This window comes from Rhinoderma darwinii, unplaced genomic scaffold (assembly GCF_050947455.1).
Source record: "Rhinoderma darwinii isolate aRhiDar2 unplaced genomic scaffold, aRhiDar2.hap1 Scaffold_931, whole genome shotgun sequence".
NCBI lineage: Eukaryota > Metazoa > Chordata > Amphibia > Anura > Rhinodermatidae > Rhinoderma > Rhinoderma darwinii.
This window is the reverse complement of record NW_027464505.1, coordinates 87,064-103,203: the sequence shown is the minus strand read 5'-3', so window position 1 is coordinate 103,203 and position 16,140 is coordinate 87,064. Positions and strand designations below refer to the sequence as shown.

The window sequence follows — 16,140 nt, the reverse complement described above, 5'->3', positions numbered from 1 at the left end:
TGTGTTTCTCTGTTATCACTTGCTGTGTTACAAAAATAAAATGGATTCAAATTGAATTTCTGCAAAAATAATTGAATTAGTAAATTTCACCTCCACTTTGCTTTAGTTCCTGTGAAACGCCTAAAGGGTTAGAAAGCGTTGTAAATGCGGTTTTGAAATAGGGTGATTTATGGGGGTTTCTAATATATAAGCCCCTCAAAGCCTCGTCAGGACTGAACTGTTCCCTAAAAATAGACTTTTGAAATGTTATTGAAAATGTGGGAAATTGCTGCTAAACGTATAGTTATGGTTTACTGTTTTTATGATTTATTATTATTATTATTTTTAGGGGGGATTCACACGAACGTGTATTCGGTCCGTGCGGGCCGCGTGGTTTTCACGCGCCACGCAAAGACCAATACAAGTCTATGGGGCAGTACAGACAGTCCGTGCTTTTTGCGCAGCGTTTGACTGCTGCGCAAAAAACGCGACCGGTTCAATATCTCCGCGTATTTCACGCACCCATTGAAGTCAATGGGTGCGTGAAAACCACGCAGGTCGCACGGAAACACTTACGTGCGAACCGACTGAAACAGCGCACCAGCTGTCAAAAGGATGAATTTCAAACATCCAAATGGAGTGTCTTTGAGATGAACCCGGCAAAAAAATTTCCGGTACGCGACGTCAGGAGATAGTCACTGTCCAGGGTGCTGAAAGAGTTAAACTGTTTCAGCACCATGGACAGTGACTACCGATCCCAATAAACATGAACCTGTAAAAAAAACGAAGTTCTCACTTACCGATAACTCCCGGCTTCTTCCTCCAGTCTGACCTCCCGGGATGACAATTCAGTCCAAGTGACAGCTCCAACCAATCACAGGCCAAGCACAGGCTGCAGCGGTCACATGGACTGCCGCGCCATCCAGGGAGGTGGGGCCCGATGTCAAGAGAGGCGTGTCACCAAGGACGCGTCACCAAGGCAACGGCCGGGAAGTTCTCGGGTAAGTACCAACTTTTTCTTTTTTTTTTAACAGGTTGCTGTATATTGTGTTCGGCATTCACTGTCGAGGGTGCTCAAAGAGTTACTGCCGATCAGTTAGCTCTTTCAGCACCTTGGACAGTGACGGGCGTCGACTAGCCTCATCTCTATGATGGCGGCTGCGCGAAAATCACGCAGCCGCGCATCATACACGGATGACACACGGAGCTGTCAAATGGTTTTTGCGCGCGCAAAACGCTGCGTTGTTTGCGCGCGCAAAAACGCAACGTCCGTCTGTATCTGCCCTTACTGTGGTGGCACAGGTTAGCAGAGGACACATGATCTGTGTGTTCCCTGCCGTTTCCCCATGTAAATCACTACAAACTGTGTTTAGGGTTTTTGTGACCGGGAACTGATAAATTCACAGTACAGGATGGAGCTGGCAGTGTGACACCCCGATCCTGCAAATGGCATTGTGTGCAGAAGCACGCTGTTCTATTAAATACAGCGCGTAAATTGACAGGCTGCAGGTGCGGGGACCAGTCTATTAGCTTGTTAATTTACGTGGTGCAGGCGGTAAGCCGTTTTAAAAAAAGACTATTTTAATTAAAAATAAAATTTTTAAAAAATTGTTCCACAATTTTTTTTAAATAAAAATTAGTCAAGAAATTATATGTACTCCAAAATGGTACCAATGAAAACTACAACTCATCCCGCAAAAAACAAGCCCTCATACAGTTCTATCTATGAAAAATATAAAAAGTTATGTATTTCGGAATGCATCAACACAAAAATGACTTTTTTTTCCATAAAACATGTTTTTATTGTGTAAAAGTAATAAAACATAAAAAAATTTATATTTGGTATTACCATAATCATGCAGACACATTGAATAAAGTAACATTTTGATGTATGGTAAAAAAAATAAATCAAAAACAAATGGTGGAATTGTGGGGGTTTTTCTTTCTTTCGTCCCAAAATGAAAAGCTAATGAAAAAATGTTATGTACCCCCAAATAGTGGCATTGAAAAATACAACTTGCCACACAAAAACAGGCGCTCCTACATTGATGGAAAAATGAAAATAATATGACTCTTGGAATGTGAGGATGAAAAATCCAAAAATGCTTGGCCCTAAAGACCTACAATAGGCAGGTTAAGGCCAACATTTTATAGGGAAGGTGTCATGATTTTTATTTATTATTATTATTATTATATTGCTTTTAATATAATGTAAAGAAATAAATTATTTATTTGTGTTGTCACTTTCTACTTTTTAATGTATTCATACTTTTACTTCTATAATTTCTCTGCCGATTTTTTTTTCCATCTCTGTATGTGTTGATTAACGACACATACAGAGATGGAATACGGCAGCACAATGCATAGGACACAATGAACGGCTCCTGTCCATTGCCTCTGCTATCTGGCTCTGTACTGCACAGACGCAGGTCAGAGTCACACAGCAGAGAAGCTGTTTGTAGGGAGATAGCAGGCGCCATTATGAAGACCGGCTGCACTGCATGTAAGGTGTGTGTGTGTGTGTGTCTGTCTATCCCTTTCTCTCACAGACCCCCGCTCTCGTGACCTCCGACGGCCCCCCGTAGGGCCCCTGCCCCCTTGTCGCTAGATGTATTGTCAGTGTGGACAGTGTGCGAAGCTAAGCTTGTCAGATGTAGTATAGCTGAGTGTGTGTCTCTGTCTGTCCCCCTCTCACAGACACCCGCTCTCGTGACCCCCGACTACCCCCCCCTGGCGGACCCCCGGCCCCCCCCCTGGCGCTAGATGTATTGTCAGTGTGGACGGTGTGCGGAGCTAAGCTTGTCAGATGTAGTAGAGCTGAGTGTGTGTGTCTGTGTAGTAGAGCTGAGTGTGTGTGTCTGTGTAGCAGAGCTGAGTGAGTGTCTGTGTAGCAGAGCTGAGTGTGTATGTGTATGTATGTAGGAGTTCTGAGTGTGTGTTTGTGTGTGTGTAGCAGTGTTGAGTGTCGATGTATGTAACAGTGCTGACCGTGTGTATGTATGTAGCAGTGCTGTGTGTGTCTGTATGTAGCAGTACTGAGTGTGTGTGTTTCTGTATGTAGCCGTGCTGACTGTGTGTGTCTGTGTAGTAGAGCTAAGTATGTGTCTGTGTAGCAGAGCTGAGTGTGTCTGTGTAACAGAGCTGAGTGTGTCTGTGTAGCAGAGCTGAGTGTGTTTGTGTAGCAGAGCTGAGTGTCTGTGTAGCAGAGCTGAGTGTGTCTGTGTAATAGTGCTGAGTGTTTGTGTGTGTATGTATGTAGTAGTGCTGACTGTGTGTATGTATGTAGCACGTCTGTGTGTGTCCGTATGTAGCAGTGCTGAGTGTGTGTGTAAAGGATCTGCCAGGCACAGCTTCTGTATCATCGCCCATAGGTAATCAGTCTGCACCTGCTTCTATGTCTGTGAGACTGACTCCATCTTCCACCACTCAGGCTCTCCCACTCCTAAGCCTGCCATCCTATCACAGCCTGGCCAGACGGAGCTAGCTCCCGCCCTCTGTCTATTTATACCTGCCTTTCCTGTTCCTCCTTGCTTGTGATTCTTCTCGTTTGGTTTCCTTGCCCTGCTGCAGCTTCTTGAACTATTTGTCCTTGCTTCATATTGACCCTGGCTTACTGACTACTCTCCTGCTCTGCGTTTGGTACCTCGTACACTCCTGGTTGACTCGGCTTGTTCACTACTCTCCTGCTCTGCGTTTGGTACCTCGTACACTCCTGGTTTGACTCGGCTCGTTCACCACTCTTGTTGCTCACGGCGTTTCCGTGGGCAACGGCCCCATTTCCCTTAGCTTCTGTGTTCCCTTGTCTGTCTGTCGTGCACTTATTGAGCGTAGGGACCGTCGCCCAGTTGTAACCTGTCGCCTAGGGCGGGTCGTTGCAAGTAGGCAGGGACTGAGTGGCGGGTAGATTAGGGCTCACTTGTCTGTTTCCCTACCCCCGGTCATTACAGTGTGTGTCTGTATGTAGCAGTGCTGAGTGTGTGTCTGTGTAGTAGCGCTGAGTGTGTGTCTGTGCAGCAGAGCTGAGTGTGTGTCTGTGCAGCAGAGCTGAGTGTGTGTGTGTGTGTGTGTGTGTGTGTGTGTGTGTGTATAAGTAGCAGTGCTGAGTGTGTGTCTGTGTAGTAGCGCTGAGTGTGTGTCTGTGCAGCAGAGCTGAGTGTGTGTCTGTGCAGCAGAGCTGAGTGTGTGTGTGTGTGTGTGTGTGTGTGTGTGTGTGTGTGTGTGTATAAGTAGCATTGCTGAGTGTGTATGTACGTAGCACGTAAAAAGACGCCCGTAAAAAGACGCCCGCCAAAAGAAGTGCATATCACTTCTTGGGACGTTTTTTTAACCTCTTCACGCGCTGCTCCGCAATAGTACGTCCTGCAGAGGGGTTAGTTCCCGCATCCAGACGTACTATTGCGGAGTAGTTCCCGGCGCACACTGTCCTAACGGACAGTGTCCGGGAACCGGGAAGTCAGCTGTCCCCGACAGCTGACACTCCAGCCTTGCCGGTAAGCGGACCATCGCCGCTGATTTCGGCAATTAACCCCATAAATGCGGCGACGGATTGCCGTCGCCGCATTTAAGTGGTTTGAAGCACATCAGCAGCCCCCACGAAGTGATCGTGGGGACTACCGATGCTTGTCACGGCAATCGGAGGTCAGACAATGACCTCTGGGTTGCCATGTACGGAAGCCTCGGAGGAGCAGCCTCCGGCCGCTCCTCTGAGGCTTCCTGTCAGTGTGACAGTCACGTCACAATGACAGTTAGAGTACATCACACTACGTGTGTAGTGTAATGTACTCTAGCAGCGATCAGAGCTGCAAGTCTAAGTGTCCCCTAGTGGGACAAGTGAAAAAAGTAAAAAAAAAGATAATAAAAATGTTTTAAAAAAAGTGTAAAAATAAAAGTTAGAAGTTCTATAAACACTAAATGCTTTTTTTGCCTATAATAAGACTTTTATTATAGAAAAAAAATAAACCCGTTAAAAAAAGTACACATATCTGTTATCACCGCGTTCGTAACGACCCCAACTATAAAACTATAATGTTATTTTTCCCGCACGATGAACACCCCAAAAAAAATCAATAAAAAACGACACCAGAATCGCTATTTTTTGGTCACCACCCCTCCCAAAATAGAGAATAAAAAGTGATCAAAAAGTCGGATGTACCCGAAAATAATACCGATAAAAACTACAACCCGTCCCGCAAAAAACAATCCATTACACAGCTTTTTTGACGGAAAAATAAAAAAGTTATGGCTCTCAGAATATGGTGACACAGAAAATAAATTATTTTATAAAAAAGTGATTTTATTGCGCAAACGCTGCAAAACATAAAAGACCCTATATACATCTGGTGTCGCCGTAATCGTACCGACCCGCAGAATAAAATATAATGGTCATTTATAGTGCACGGTGAACGCCGCAAAAAATAAACTAAAAAACATTCTCAGAATTGCTTGTTTTTGGTCACCCGGCTTGCAAAAAAATGTAATAAAAAGTGATCAAAAAAATTGCATGTACCCCAAAATGGTACCAATGAAAAGTACAGATTGTCCCGCAACAAATAAGCCCTCACGCGGCTCCGGTGGAGAAAAAATAAAGAAGTTCTGGCTCTCAGATTATGGAGATACAAAATGTGCAGTGTTTTCTAAAAGCGGATAAGATCCGACACCATTTATCAGTGCGACACCGGCCACACATCTATTATGAATAAATGTCTCACAGGAGAGAGTAAGCGGTTAGGTACGACCAACATATATGTACACAGTACCCCCAAAATGTCAAATCAAAGAGTAGCAGGACTCCACTACATCATATAAAGAAATTGAGAACCAAGAGTCACAAGGCTACACATAATGTAAAAAATAAATGTTATTGCATATAAATATATCACCATATAACATACGTATTTATAAACAAAGCGAGGTTTCTAAAAAAAGGAAAGTTATATATGGATCACTCCACAGTATATTGAATCGCAGGAATGGTATAAATGCTATACCTTACCAAAGGGAGATGGTATACATAACACAAGGGCATATATGTGATAGACAAAAGTAGTATACAAAAAACCCATGACGTCAGTAAGTAAGCTGCAATAGTGCATTATCAATATAATCTGCTGCCCATCATGCTACAAAATCACACAGTCATGTCTCCACATATAATGAGCGTATCACTTGGCCGTCTAAATAAAGTACTCCGAGGAAATCCCCGGTGCCATATATCCAAAGGGAATATACCGTGAATGTACCCAGTGGTGAAAAGATTGCCAATCTGGAAAAAACCAGAAGGAGCCAATAAATCAGATCTTACCCATAAATGTAATGGTGAGCCTGCGATCCACGTGGTCCACGTAACAAAGAATAACACCCCAACGCGCGTTTCGCTGTTCTAGCTTCCTCAGGGGGTATAATCTAAACTATATCCTGTCCTCCTTATATATTGTCCCTCATCATACTAGATTGAACGTTCCGTGTAGATTCACTCCTCATTGGTCCACGGCGCATGCGCGAGATTGTGTCAAAGGTCACAATACCTCGATCGCCTGTCGTCACACCGCTGTTGCGCCCGCGCGTCTCCAAAGACGCGTCTCCATGGAGATGGCGCAAGCGCACAGACGGCGTATTGAAGAGAGGAGACCGAGGGACAGACCCGACATCCCTGCAGCATGCGCAGCCCCAAAGTGAGGTAAGTATCTTACAACTACGTATGTCTCTATCTCTATTAGTGATCGATGCTACTCCTCTGGAAAAACTCACACGGTATATACCCCTTATGATACATGTAAAAAAAGGAGATGCCCCAGGGCAAATTATATATATCAGCGAAACATAACGCAAACATAAAGTGTACAATGTAAAAATGTGAAAAAGTGATATGAAAATGGACAAAACTAGGTATATTCAAAAAATAATAAGAATATATGCAGAACAGTGAAAAAAAGTGAAAATATTACTCATAATAATCACATCATAAATCGTTATAAAAATTATAACGAAAAAATGAGTTAAGATATAAAGTGACAATAAGTCAGTGAAATAAATATATATATAAATATTAAATACAGCAAATATGTGGAATAAACGTAAATCGTGAATCGTGACTAAGTGAAAAGAAAAAGGGGGGGGTGAAAAAGTGAAATTATACTGTTTATTATAAAATACAGAGTATATCTCTATAGTGTACAGAAAAAGCACATATTAAATCAATAATTAAGAACAAAAAAAGGGGGGGGGGAGGGGAAATTGTTACAATAATATTCAAAAGAGTAGCATCATGAAGTAACATACAAGATATTTGTTTCAGACATATTTTAGTATAAGGACTGAATGTTCGTTCTCTCATCACTATATCAATCTGTGATAAATCGAATATTTATTTTCCAGATGTTTCCAATAACGTCACAGCCGTCCGGAAGAACACCTCACATTGGAAAAAGTTCAACAGAATCTAAACCTGGACACAAGAATATGCAGTTAATAGCAAATCAAGGTAGGACATGTATATAGTATAAATTAAAATCGCCTAAAATATTTTATTTGCAATGGACGAGGCTACCATTATTTATATTTTATAGAAAAACAGAGAAGCTCAATTTCTCATTAAGACCTAGGGGGGTCATAGTTCCAAGGGTAGTGATCCATCTGCACTCCTTTTGTGCCAAGATCTTATTCGCATTTCCCCCTCTAACACCACAATGTACCATGTCTATGCCCCACGCCAAAAAGGTTTTAGGGTCACATCCATGGTGTAATTTAAAATGTTTCGGGATAGTCTTCAAAAGTGTTAAATCGCTGACATCCTTCGCAGCCAGGATATCCCTCACATGTTCACGAATCCGGACCCTGAGTTGTCTAGATGTTAAGCCAACGTAGACCTTTGGGCATCCACATGTTGCGTAGTAAATAACATGGGTTGTGCTGCATGATATATAATGCAGGATTTTAAAATGACGTTTGTTTTTAACGGAATTAAAAGAGGTTGTCCGCACTATGTTGGCACATGCCACACAGTCACCACAGGGGTAACACCCCTGAATAGGGCCTCGTGTAGAGAAAGGATTAGATTGTAATGGTACATAATGGCTCTTCACCAATAAGTCTCTCAGATTTTTATTCCTTCTAGCCGTCATCTGAGGATTAGTTGGTAAAGCCTTTGAGAATGCAGGTTCTGTATGTAAAATCGGCCAATGTTTCTCCAGAACTGATCGCATTTGCCACTGGTTGTTAAAAGTGGAGATGAATCTAATTTTATTATCCTTCTGATCTTTCTTTTTTATACCTGTCGAATGTAACAGGTTCTTTCGTTCCGTATTTTTGGCACGACTGTATCCCTGCTTGATGCATCTGTGGCTATATCCCCTGGCTAGAAATCTCTCTTTGAGGTCCTGTGATTGCTCTTCAAATTTATCCTCAGAAGAGCAGATCCGCTTCATTCTCAGAAATTGACCAACTGGGACAGCCCTAGTAGTGGAATGTGGATGTGCTGAGGTAGCGTGCAGAAGGGAATTGACCGACGTCTCCTTTCTATAGACATCAGTCTGTAATACTCCCTCTGTATCAGCCTCAATTGTCACATCCAAAAAAATCCACTCTATATCTATCACAGGTATATGTCCATTTGATATTGAATGTATTCACATTCAGTACCTCCATGAACTCAATCAGCTGTTGTTCCGTACCTTGCCAAATGATAAGTACATCATCTATGTAGCGCAACCAGCACTGCACATGGTCAGCGGTGTGGGCGCCGTCACCCTGCAGAACCTGTCTCTCCCAGAAACCGAGAAACAGGTTCGCATATGCCGGAGCACACGCCGCACCCATCGCAGTGCCCTGCTTTTGTACATAGAAGGTATACTTGAACACGAAGAGATTGTGGGTAAGAATAAATTCTAAAAGTTCAATAATCAAATCTCTCATCTGGCTGTCCCAGTTGCTCATCTCCAAGAAGAAGCGGACCGCCTTCACCCCGTCTTGGTGTCGAATGCTTGTGTATAGTGACTCGACATCAGCCGTTACCAACAGCATATCCGACTCCAATATTATCCCATCAATTCTTGTAAGCATGTCAGTTGTGTCCTTTATGTGAGAGGGCAACGTTTCAACCAAGGGTTTTTGGTAAAAATCAATAAACCTGCATATCGGGTCACATAGGCCCTCTATCCCCGAAACTATAGGTCTCCCCGGGGGTTCAAATGCGTTTTTGTGAACCTTGGGTAGCAGATAGAAAGTAGGAATTCTAGGGTATTGGACCATAAGGCCATCAAACACCTTTTTTGGGATTATCCCTTTCTCCAAGGCTCTATTCAATATTTTACCCAATTCAGAGGAGTAGGTACTCATCGGATTATATGAGTTTCTCATATGTCCGTTTATCCCTCAGCTGACGGAAAGCCTCCCTCTCATAGAGGTTAGTTGGCCAGATCACAATGTTCCCCCCCTTGTCCGCTGGTTTATATACCACATCTTTATAAGATTGTAGTTGTTTCAAAGCTGACCTTTGATTTGCTGTCAAATTGTCATACTGTTTAATAATTGAAATTTGTTGGAAGTCCTCCATCACAAGTTTAGTGAAAATCTCCACTTGTGGACACAGGGACATGGGGGGAAACCTTGTTGACCTAGGGACTATCGAGGTTGGAAACCCACCTTGTTGAGGGGAAATTTGTTCTTGTAATAACTCCTCTAGAGCTGCTAGAGTTTCGTTTTCCAGGGTGCTATTCAAGCCCACATCTAAGTCTCCCCTACTGTGAAGTTTTCTCATCTATGAATTATTATTTATTTACCGCATTATTATACCCTCTTATTATGCCCTGATGTTCTCTGCACAGATTACATATACCCTGATGTACTCCTCACATATTACATATACCCTGATGTACTCCTCACATCTTACATATACACTGATGTACTCCTCACATATTACATATACCCTGATGTACTCCTCACATCTTACATATACCCTGATGTACTCCTCACATATTACATATACCCTGATATACTCCTCACATATTACATTTACCCTGATGTACTCCTCACAGATTACATATACCCTGATGTACTCCTCACATATTACATATACCCTGATGTACTCCTCACATCTTACATATACCCTGATGTACTCCTCACATATTACATATACCCTGATGTACTCCTCACAGATTACATATACCCTGATGTACTCCTCACAGTTTACATATACCCTGATGTACTCCTCACAGCTTACATATACCCTGATGTAATCCTCACAGCTTACATATACCCTGATGTTCTCCTCACATATTACATATACCCTGATGTACTCCTCACATATTACATATACCCTGATATACTTCTCACATATTACCTATATCCTGATGTACTCCTCACATATTACATATACCCTGATGTACTCCTCACATATTACATATACCCTGATGTACTCCTCAGATTACATATACACTGATGTACTCCTCACATCTTACATATACCCTGATGTACTCCTCACAGCTTACATATACCCTGATGTACACCGCACATATTACATATACCCTGATGTACTCCTCACATATTACATATACCCTAATGTACTCTTTACATATTACATATACCCTGATGTACTCCGCACATATTACATATACCCTGATGTACTCCTCACATCTTACATATACCCTGATGTACTCTTCACATCTTATATATACCCTGATGTACCCCTCACAGATTACATATACCCTGATGTACTCCTCACATCTTACATATACCCTGATGTACTCCTCACATCTTATATATACCCTGATGTACCCCTCACAGACTACATATACCCTGATGTACTCCTCACAGATTACATATACACTGATGTACTCCTCACATCTTACATATACCCTGATGTACTCCTCACAGATTACATATACCCTGATGTACTCCTCACAGATTACATATACCCTGATGTACTCCTCACCGATTACATATACCCTGATGTACTCCTCACATATTACATATACCCGAATGTACTTGTTAGGGATCTGCCAGGTACTACGTCTAGGTATACTCCTGGGATTAATCAATCCACACCTGAGGCCAGACCTGTTCGACTGACACCATCTCCCACCAACCAGGGTGGCAGGCTCAGAAGTGGGAGAGCCTATCGCGGCCTGGTCAGTCGGAGTTAGCTCCGCCCCCTGTCCTTTATTACCTGCTGTGTTCTCCTCCTCAGTGCTTGTAATTCTTTTGGATTCCTGGCCCCACTGCTGCTTGCTCCAGCCTGCTTCTGCCGTGCTTCTGCCTTGCTGCTGTTCTGCTTAACCCGCTTGCTTTGCCTCCGGCTTGCTTCCTCCTCCGTGCTCACTTGGGTATACTCCACTTCATCCTGGTCCTGACAACTCTTCACCGCTCCGTTTCCTCGCGGAGTTCCGTGGGCTACTGCCCCTTCCCTTGCGTGTTCCCTGTTTGTTCTCCCGTGCACTTAGACAGCGTAGGGACCGCCGCCCAGTTGTACCCCGTCGCCTAGGGCGGGTCGTTGCAAGTAGGCAGGGACAGGGCGGTGGGTAGATTAGGGCTCACCTTTCCTTCACCTCCTTCCTGCCATTACATAATTACAAGCCACTTACCTAGTCTACCATTTCCCCTACGCTGACGCTATCATGGACCCCCTTGAGACCCTGACCCAGCAGATGCAGGGCCTCTCCCTACAGGTCCAGGCCCTGGCCCAGAGGGTCAACCAGGGTGACGCTGCCATAGTAGTTCCCCTCACCTCACCTCTAGAACCCGACGTCAAGTTACCTGACCGGTTCTCAGGAGACCGTAAGACGTTTCTCTCCTTCCGGGAGAGTTGCAGACTGTATTTCCGCCTTAAACCCCACTCCTCAGGTTCCGAGAACCAGCGGGTGGGTATCATCATATCCCGACTCCAGGAAGGGCCCCAAGAGTGGGCCTTCTCCTTGGCTCCTGACGCCCCTGAACTTTCCTCTGTTGATCGCTTTTTCTCTGCCCTCGGACTCATTTACGATGAGACTGACAGGACTGCTTTAGCCGAGAGTCAGCTGGTGACCTTACGTCAGGGTAGGAGACCGGTTGAGGAGTACTGTTCTGATTTTAGAAAGTGGTGCGTAGCTTCTCGGTGGAACGATCCGGCCCTAAGGTGCCAGTTTAGGTTAGGATTATCTGACGCCCTGAAGGATCTGCTGGTTAGTTACCCCTCTTCTGACTCCCTTGACCAGGTTATGGCCCTAGCAGTACGACTTGACCGACGTCTCAGGGAACGTCAGCTTGAACGCTTCAATGTGCTCCCCTCTGACTTTTCTGCGATTCCCCCCGAGGTCCCGTCTCCTCGCCTCTCCACGGAGGACTCGGAGGTACCTATGCAACTCGGGGCCTCCATGTCCCCTCGACAACGTAGGGAGTTTTGCAGAATGAATGGTCTCTGCTTCTACTGTGGGGACGACAAGCATCTTCTGAACACCTGTCCCAGGCGCAAGAATAAAAAGCCGGAAAACTTCTGCGCCTAAGTGATCATCGGGGAGGTCACTTGGGCGCACAGGTATTTCCCGTTAATGTGAAACGCAATAAAATTTTGCTTCCCTTTCAGGTCTCGTTTGCTGGCCGGTCTGCCACTGGCAGTGCCTTCGTGGATTCTGGCTCATCTGCTAATATCATGTCTGTGGAATTTGCTATGTCTCTAAAAATGCCTTTTATTGATTTACCTTATCCTATCCCTGTAGTAGGTATCGACTCAACTCCCCTTGCTAATGGTTATTTTACTCAGCATACTCCTGTTTTTGAACTCCTGGTTGGCTCCATGCATTTGGAGCAGTGCTCTGTACTGGTGATGCAGGGATTATCGTCTGATCTGGTATTAGGTCTTCCCTGGTTGCAGTTGCATAATCCCACGTTTGATTGGAATACTGGGGATCTCACCAAATGGGGTAGTGAATGTCTTATGTCATGTCTTTCTGTTAACTCTATTTCTCCCCGGGAGGAGGTAAACATGCTTCCTGAGTTTGTTCAGGACTTCGCCGATGTGTTTTCTAAGGAGGCCTCCGAGGTGTTGCCCCCCCATAGAGATTACGATTGCGCCATCGATTTGGTGCCTGGTGCCAAGCTTCCTAAGGGTAGGATATTTAATCTTTCATGTCCTGAACGTGAAGCTATGAGGGTGTATATCCAAGAATGCCTGGCCAAGGGTTTCATTCGCCCCTCGACTTCTCCTGTAGGTGCTGGCTTCTTCTTTGTGGGGAAGAAGGATGGTGGTCTTAGGCCGTGCATTGATTATCGTAACCTGAATAAGGTCACCGTAAGGAACCAGTACCCACTTCCTTTGATTCCGGATCTTTTTAATCAGGTTCAGGGAGCCCAATGGTTTTCTAAGTTCGATCTACGGGGGGCATATAACCTTATCCGCATCAAACAGGGGGATGAGTGGAAAACTGCGTTCAACACACCCGAGGGTCATTTCGAATACCTGGTCATGCCCTTTGGGTTGTGTAATGCCCCTGCGGTCTTCCAGAATTTTATTAATGAAATCCTGAGAGATTACCTGGGTAATTTTCTTGTTGTGTACCTTGATGACATACTGGTGTTTTCCAAGGACTGGTCCTCCCACGTGGAGCATGTCAGGAAGGTGCTCCAGGTCCTTCGGGAGAATAATCTGTTTGCTTAGACTGAAAAATGTGTCTTTGGGGTACAGCAGATACCATTTTTAGGGCAAATCCTCCTCATGAATTCTGCATGGACCCTGCCAAGGTTCAGGCTGTGGCGGAATGGGTCCAACCTGCCTCCCTTAAGGCGTTGCAGTGTTTTTTAGGGTTCGCCAACTATTACAGGAGATTTATTGCCAACTTCTCGGTCGTCGCTAAGCCTCTTACAGACCTTACTCGCAAGGGTGCTGATGTCCTCCATTGGTCCCCTGAGGCCGTCCAGGCCTTTGAGACCCTCAAGAAGTGCTTTATCTTGGCCCCCGTGCTGATTCAGCCCAACCAAGAGGAGCCATTTATTGTGGAGGTTGACGCATCCGAGGTGGGAGTGGGGGCGTCTTGTCCCAGGGTACCAGCTCCCTCACCCATCTCCGCCCCTGTGCTTACTTCTCTAGGAAGTTTTCGCCCACGGAGAGTAACTATGATATTGGCAACCGCGAACTTCTAGCCATTAAATGGGCTTTTAAAGAGTGGCGGCACTTCCTGGAGGGGGCCAGACACCAGGTAACGGTCCTTACGGATCACAAGAATCTGGTTTTTCTAGAATCGGCCCGGAGGCTTAATCCTAGACAAGCTCGGTGGGCACTATTCTTTACCAGATTTAATTTCTTGGTTACCTATAGGGCTGGGTCCAAGAATATTAAGGCTGATGCCCTGTCACGTAGTTTCATTGCCAATCCTCCTTCCGAGAAGGATCCTGCTTGTATTTTACCCCCTGGTATAATCGTTTCTGCCACGGATTCTGATTTAGCTTCTGATATCGCGGCTGATCAGGGTGCAGCTCCCGGGAACGTCCCTGGGGACAAACTGTTTGTTCCCCTGCAATACCGGCTAAGGGTACTCAGGGAAAACCATGACTCCGCTCTATCTGGTCATCCTGGCATCTTGGGCACCAAACACCTCATTACCAGAAACTATTGGTGGCCTGGGTTGCCTAAAGACGTTAGGGCTTACGTCGCCGCTTGTGAGGTTTGCGCTAGGTCCAAAACCCCTAGGTCCCGACCTGCGGGCCTACTACGTTCCTTGCCCATTCCCCAGAGACCTTGGACCCATATCTCCATGGATTTTATCACCGATTTGCCTTCATCTCAGGGCAAGTCGGTGGTGTGGGTGGTAGTAGACCGCTTCAGCAAGATGTGCCACTTTGTGCCCCTTAAGAAGCTACCTAACGCCAAGACGTTAGCTTCTTTGTTTGTGAAACACATCCTGCGTCTCCATGGGGCCCCAGTCAATATAATTTCTGACAGAGGGGTACAATTTGTTTCCTTATTTTGGAGAGCCTTTTGTAAAAAGTTGGAGATTGATCTGTCCTTCTCCTCCTCCTTCCATCCCGAAACTAATGGCCAAACGGAGAGGACTAACCAGTCCCTGGAACAATATTTAAGGTGTTTCATCTCTGACTGTCAATTCGATTGGGTCTCATTCCTTCCCCTTGCTGAATTTTCCCTGAATAACCGGGTCAGTAACTCGTCAGGGGTCTCCCCGTTTTTCTGTAATTTCGGGTTTAACCCAAGGTTCTCCTCCGTTTCCCCTGGTTGCTCCAATAATCCTGAGGTAGAGGATGTTCATCGGGAACTGTGCACTGTCTGGGCCCAGGTTCAGAAGAACCTAGAGGTGTCCCAGAGCGCACAAAAGATTCAGGCGGATAGTAGACGTTCTGCTAACCCCCGGTTTGTCGTCGGGGATTTGGTCTGGTTGTCGTCCAGGAACTTGCGCCTTAAGGTCCCGTCCAGGAAGTTTGCTCCCCGATTTATTGGGCCTTATAAGATCATTGAAGTCCTCAACCCTGTATCCTTCCGTCTGGAGCTGCCCCCATCCTTTCGCATACATGACGTCTTCCATGCCTCCCTCCTTAAACGCTGCTCCCCGTCCTGGTTCCCCTCGAGGAAACCTCCTGTTCCCGTTCTCACCCCTGAGGGGGTGGAATTCGAGGTGGCAAAGATTATGGACAGTAGGATGGTCCAGGGCTCCCTCCAGTACCTGGTCCATTGGAGAGGGTACGGGCCGGAGGAGAGGACTTGGGTACCTGCCCGTGATGTTCACGCTGGGGTATTGATCAGGAGGTTCCACCTTCTCTTCCCTACTAAACCGGGTCCTCTTAGTAAGGGTCCGGTGGCCCCTCATAAAAGGGGGAGTACTGTTAGGGATCTGCCAGGTACTACGTCTAGGTATACTCCTGGGATTAATTAATCCACACCTGAGGCCAGACCTGTTCGACTGACACCATCTCCGACCAACCAGGGTGGCAGGCTCAGAAGTGGGAGAGCCTATCGCGGCCTGGTCAGTCGGAGTTAGCTCCGCCCCCTGTCCTTTATTACCTGCTGTGTTCTCCTCCTCAGTGCTTGTAATTCTTTTGGATTCCTGGCCCCACTGCTGCTTGCTCCAGCCTGCTTCTGCCGTGCTTCTGCCTTGCTGCTGTTCTGCTTAACCCGCTTTGCTTTGCCTCCGGCTTGCTTCCTCCTCCGTGCTCACTTGGGTATACTCCACTTCATCCTGGTCCTGA

The 16,140-nt window shown here is 45.5% G+C and overlaps 1 long non-coding RNA gene across 2 annotated transcripts in view; it reads left to right on the top strand.

Annotated features, from left to right (window-relative positions):
- LOC142732896 (uncharacterized) overlaps window positions 1–16,140 on the top strand; it is a 79,130-nt gene that overhangs the window by 24,703 nt on the left and 38,287 nt on the right. For both annotated transcript variants that reach the window (XR_012879731.1, XR_012879730.1), the window contains exon 5: window positions 7,354–7,459. This is a non-coding gene — a long non-coding RNA (uncharacterized LOC142732896). The remainder of the gene's footprint in view (window positions 1–7,353; window positions 7,460–16,140) is intronic.